The sequence below is a fragment of the Xenopus laevis genome, chromosome 6L (assembly GCF_017654675.1).
Source record: "Xenopus laevis strain J_2021 chromosome 6L, Xenopus_laevis_v10.1, whole genome shotgun sequence".
In the NCBI taxonomy this organism is placed as follows: Eukaryota; Metazoa; Chordata; class Amphibia; order Anura; family Pipidae; genus Xenopus; species Xenopus laevis.
The window spans coordinates 13165315-13171982 of record NC_054381.1 but is presented as its reverse complement, the minus strand read 5'-3'; positions in this window follow the sequence as shown (position 1 = coordinate 13171982).

The window sequence follows — 6668 nt, the reverse complement described above, 5'->3', positions numbered from 1 at the left end:
TAGGGATGTTACAATATGACTGTGTCCTTAACCGCCATGTTCTTTGGTAACCGGAATAACCAAAACTTTCTACCAGAAGAATATTTTTGTTTAGACAGAAGAAACTGAAATTTGTGTTTAAAAAAAAAAAGAAAAAAAGAGAAAAAAATCCTTATTGAAACGGCATGGGGGTACGCGTACGTAGATATTTCTTTTCATTTACATCATCTCGGGTTCCGCGAGGCTTTGATTTTACATTTCATATCATGTTGTAACATCCCTTTTTCTTTAAAGAGTTTGTTCACCTTTAAATTATTTTTGTATGACGTAGAGAGGGATATTCTGAGATAATTTGTAATTGGTTTTCATTTTTTATTATTTGTGGTTTTTGAGTTATTTAGCTTTTTATTCAGCAGCTCTCCAGTTTGCAATTGCAGCAGTCTGGTTGCTAGGGTCCAAATTCCCCTAGCAACCATGCATTGATTAGAATAAGAGACTGGAATATGAATAGAAAGAAGAGTAATAAAAAGTAGCAATAACAATAAATGTCGCCTTACAGAGCAGTCAATGACCCCCATTTCAAAGCTAAAAGGAGTCAAACAATTCAAAAACATTAAAAAAGAAAAAATGAAGGCCAATTGAAAAGTTGCTTAGAATTAGCCATTCTACAACGCACTAAAAGTTAACTTAAAGGTGAACCACCCCTTTAAGTCAGGTTTTCCTTTGCGTTTTAATTTTTTTTTTTTTCGTGCTCATCATTTCTAATAACTGTGAATAACGGCCCAAAGCGCGGCTCTGTCATTTCTTTTTCTTTCAAAAAAATTAAAATATTAAAGATTAGGAGACCAGTTTAGCTGGTATCATAAAAAAAGAAATAAAAACCTAATAAATTATGTAGCGCTCCATTTTAAAAGAAAAAAATGGAAACGAAATAATCGCAAGGCGGCATTTGTGCAAAATTATAAAAAAAAAAAAATGTATAAAATTAGATCTAATAATAAGTTGCAACCTCAATAGGGTTTGGAATATATAATTTAAAAAAAAGAAATAAAGTTCGGATTGTTTTTGTTGTTTACATTTCTGTAAAAATTTTTAAAAAATTAAGAGGTCGTTTTTGTGTTTTTTATAGACGTTTAATGCAGCCGTTTTTTTTTTTCCTCATCCGCTTTTTTTTTTTTTTTTTCTTAAAATTGCGGTACGGACGCGTCACATGCTGAATATAAACGGAAGCTTTTTATTTGTGTGGACTGTAAGGTTTTCATATTCCCTCGCACAGTCTTGGAAATTGTCATGTAAATGGCCTGATGTATTTTTTATCTTTCACAAGAAATCAATTGTATATATTTTTCTCTGGATAAATCGCTGTATCAAATTGTTCCTGAATATTTTTCTTCTTGTAAAACATCCCAAGACGTTCTACCAGTATTTCTCCTCCAGTTTTGGTTTTCTCCTGTAAAATAAGATCTCATGTCGGCAAAACAAATGAATTTCTTTTTTTCTTTTTTTTTTTTTGGAGTATAAAGAGTGTTATGGGTTTTGGAATTTGTGGAAACAGATTTAGAGGATCGGCATTTGCAAATAAAAATATTTTACAACTATAAAAAAACATATTCTGTGTTTGTGCAGCAACGTTTGGTACCACTCAGGTCATATCATGGGGTTAAAGGGGCCGTGTAACTTTTAGGGGCAGATTTATCAAATCTCGAATTGAAAAAACTTCGAATTCAAAAAGACCAACTGAAATGAAGGGGTTTTTTATGGTTGAATAGGTCTGTTTTCGATCTAATAAGCCAAATTCAAATCGAAGGAATATCGCATTCGATCAAATTCGATTCAAAGTTTTTCCCAATAAAAACTTTGATTTTTCAAAGTCCACCAATTGACTCCAAATAGGTTCTAGGAGGTTCCCCCATAGGCTAAAACAGCAATTCGGCAGGTTTTAGATGGCGAATGGTCGAAGTCGAATTTTACATGATAAATGCCAATGTTCAAATTTTTGAATTTTATTCAAATTGAATTTGGACTATTCCCTGGTCGAAGTATACACAAAATAGCTCGAAATTCGATTTTTTTTTTCATTCCAAAATTCACCTCGACCTTTGATAAATCTGCCCCTTAGTATGATGTACAGAGGGATATTCTGAGGCAATTTTTCATTTGTGGTTTTTGACTTATTTAGCTTTTTATTCAGCAGCTCTCCAGTTTGAAATTTCAGAAATCTTGTTGCTAGGGTCCAAATTCCCCTAGCAACCATGCACTGAATAAGACTGGAATATGAATAGGAGAGGCCTGAATAGAAAGATGAGTAAAATAACATACTAAGGGGCAGATTTATTAAGGGTCGAATTGAAAATTCTAATTTTCAATTTTTTTTTATGGTCAGAACTCTCAAATTCGAATTGTGAATAATCCAAACTCGATTCAAATTTTGCGATTTATCAAACCGTGGCCCTATAAAAATTCAAATTAGAATATTGGCCAAAACCTGCTGAGTTCACGTATAAGTCAATGGGAGAGGTCCAGTGACCCATTTGCAAATGTTATTAGCCTTCCTGACATTTGAGTTTTTTTCAGAGAAAAAACTAGATTCGAGTTTAGTCGAATTCGATTAGTTTTTGGGTCGGTAAAATTCGATTCGAGTTTTAGATATAAGCTTTTTTTATTAAATAATCCCTGTGGCCGTCTTCTCTGCTGCTAGTCCCGCCCTCCTACCAATGAAAAATGAGCAGGCAGGCAAGCATTTCTCAAAAGAGCAAACAGATTTTTTTATATTCAATTTTGAAATCTGACATGGGGCTAGACATTTTGTCAATTTCCCAGCTGCCCCTGGTCATGTGACTTGTGCCTGCACTTTAGGAGAGAAATGCTTTCTGGCAGGCTGCTGTTTTTCCTTCTCAATGTAACTGAATGTGTCTCAGTGGGACATGGGTTTTTACTATTGAGTGTTGTTCTTAGATCTACCAGGCAGCTGTTATCTTGTGTTAGGGAGCTGTTATCTGGTTACCTTCCCATTGTTCTTTTGTTTGGCTGCTGGGGGGGGAAAAGGAAGGGGGAGATATCACTCCAACTTGCAGTACAGCAGTAAAGAGTGATTGAAGTTTATCAGAGCACAAGTCACATGACTGGGGGCAGCTGGGAAATTGACAATGTCTAGCCTCATGTCAGATTTCAAAATTGAATATAAAAAAATCTGTTTGCTCTTTTGAGAAATGGATTTCAGTGCAGAATTCTGCTGGAGCAGCACTATTAACTGATTCATTTTTTAAAAATGTTTTTTTCCCATGACAGTATCCCTTTAAGTACTGAGTGAATTGGGGGTGGACCAAGGGCTTTTTCTTCAAGGTATTACAAATCACCGGTAACTACATTGCCGGTAAATTTGTAATACCGGCCCCGGCAGGTGTTTTAGCGGCTAGGCAGGTAAAATACCGCCGGGTGGCAACCCTAGTTGTCACCTTGTGTATGGTGGAACTCCAGTCAGGGGGGCAGGGCTTCAACATAATGGGGGCGGGTCTGTGGAGCGTGAGGCAGTGTCACAACATCTGGGATGGGGTATGACGTGGCGATTGGTTGAATGCTGTGACAATCATAGGAAATCCTGGTTTTCCTAATTTTCTTTAAAAATCTGGCTGTCCAAACCGAACTGGCGTTAACCCTAATAGGAACCGTGTGTCCTCATTTATTAGGGGGCAACAGTTGTACAGGGGCCAGTCCTGTCTATAAATGATACGGTACAATGTCCTGACCTGGCGCACGTCGGTATTTATAGATCGGTGCCCTCCCCCCACTCTGATGCCTCGGGAGGGATGTGATCTGCAGTGCTGAGCGGAGGCAGAAACTGGTCACATGACCTCACATAATTGATGACATCAGCAAGATGCTCCTGGGCTTGTGTAGAAATAACACACACAGACTTGTTGCTCCTGATTGGCTGTTGCTTTTATTTCAGACTTTACATTTCATTGAAATACAAATTTTCTGTCTCTTTTCATCGTGTGCATATTTATATATTTATATACATATTATGTTTAAAAAAATATTTCCCACACAGTTAAGTGTACAGAGCAAATAAACACTGGCTAAATGACACGGACGGATGGGAATAAACAGACGAGTGGGAGGAGTTTCCTTTGCTTCTCGTTTCCTGCAGCGACTGATTGAGCCTCATGAGCCAATGAGCACAACCACCTGTTCATTCACTGGGGCTTCTCAGACACATATACAGTCAGGCCCATAAATCTTTGGACAGAGACAACTGGTTTCTAATTTTGGTTCTGTACATGACCACAATGAATTTTAAATGAAACAACTCAGATGCAGTTGAACTGCAGACTTTCAGCTTTAATTCAGTGGGTTGAACAAAAACATTGCAGAAATTTTTTTTAACACAATCGCTACATTTCAGGGGCAAATAAAAAAACTGAGAATAAAATGTTCATTTCTAATACTTGGTTGAAAACCCTTTGCTGGCAATGACAGGCTGAAGTCTTGAACTCATGGACATCACCAGATTCTGGGTTTGCTCCTGTTTAATGCTCTGCCAGGCCTTTACTGCAGCCGCTTTCACTTGCTGTTTGTTTGTGGCCTTTCTGTCCAAGTTTAGTCTTCAACAAGTGAAATTCTGCTCAATTGGCTTCAGATCAGGTGACTTGGCCATTCAATATTCCACTGCTTTGCTGTAGGGATCTTACAGACGCGCGTTTGAAGCTGCGCTCCCCTGCGTTCCGTTTTTATGTGTTCAGCCGCAGGGGAGCGCAGGAGCAGACGCATTCAGTAGAAGATTAACTAGAACTCACTATATTAAAATCTCCAGGAATCCCGTCTCTCTACATGCAGAGTTTGTGCCAGTTATTTTGGTAAATGATGGTTGTGCTGGAGTCGGTTATTTAAGTGAGCTCTAGTACATCTGCTATATGTCAATGACAATCTGACACCCAACTCCTGCATGAAAGACGGGTTACTGAGTGAGGGAGAGTGAAGAGTTACTTGATTAATTTAGAAACAGAAGTTTTAATAGATTGTATGTAGACAGTTACTTGTTTCAGTATGATAAAGCTCATATTAAAGGGCATGTAAAGGCAACAAAATAAAATCCCATAGGATAGGAATTGTCAGACAGTCCCTAAGGGCTGAGCAGGGAAACAATCATACTAATGAACAGCAGGGGGAGCCCCCGCCTTACTTCCCAGCCATGCAGAACTCAAGCAGCTTTGTTTATGACGATCCCTAAGCAGCCCAGACCACACTGAGCATGTGCACAGTCTTGGTCTTGCAAAGATGTTTAACAAAGTTACAAGATGGTGACTCCCTGTAGCCAACTTTAAAAGCATAAATCATTTGTTTGATTAGGCTTGTGGTGCAGTAAGTTCATGTTTATGTTTAGTATACAAAATACAGCATTTCTAGCCTTATTCTATTTTAGACTTTACATGCCCTTTAACTTTTCATTTTCGTGATAGTTCCCCTTTATAGAGAGACCTGGGGATAATGGGGCAAAACACAAGTGAGACCATCAAGGACCCTTTTATTCCTCTGACATGAGTGCAATGACTAGGGCTTGTGCTGAACCAATGAGGAGTCTACAACATTAATGAGAACACGTGTATGGTATGAATTTCTTGCACTAAACAGGGCAAAACTGAAAGTAAAGTCACATGCTTCTTCCTGTTCTTCTGAGCACAATCAAAATAAATCAGCAGTCCACTTTAGAAGCCCCCTGTATAATTATTTAAAAAGAATAAGAAAGCCTGCAGCTTGTGGGGAGGGGTTTGATTATACAGAGGCTTCTCAGTGAACAGTTCTGTTCTGATTGTGCTTGTAGAAACCAGGAAGTTGAATGTGACATATTCAGATTAGGGGCCAGATTCAATTAGGGATGCACCAAATGCAGGATTCAGCCTTTTTCAGCAGGATTCAGATTCGGCTGAACCAAATCCGAATCCTAATCCTAATTTGCATATGCAAATTAGGGGGGAGGGAAATTGTGTGACTGTTGCAAATTAAGATTCAGTTAGATATTCGGCTGAATCTTTCGAGAAGGATTCGGGGGTTCGGCCGAATCCAAAATAGTGGATTTAGTGCATCCCTACATTCAATTTAGTGAGAAAAAGGTTAATGAAAACTCATGGATGAGATTCAATTAAAGAAAAACGTATCTCAGTTTATCACGTGAAAACTCTATTCAAGTCTAAGGGAAAAAACAAACTGAATTTGGAGAAAAGTTTTTCCTCCTTTAATTGAATCTCGTCCATGAGTTTTCATGTGATAAACCACGAGATATCGTTTTTCTCACTGTATTGTAGCTGACCCTTTGTATGAGAACTAGGGATGCACCAGATTCAGCAGGAGTCAGTTTCGGCCAAATCCTTCTGCCCGGCCGAACCAAACCTGAATCCTAATTTGCATATGCAAATTAGGGGAGGGAAATGGCGTGACTTGTCACAAAACAAGTAAAAAATGTTTTCCCCTTCCCACCCCTAATTTGCATATGCAAATTAGGATTTGGTTCGGTATTCAACCGAATTCGCAAGGGGTCCGGCCGAATCCAAAATAGTGGATTCAGTGCAACCCTAATGATAGTTTGTATAATGTTATTTCCTATTCATTGCAGCAATGATGAAATTCAGAAAGGCAATTGTGTAGGATTAAGGGATCCTTTGTATGGAAGGAGAGGTGAAGTTCCTTTATGT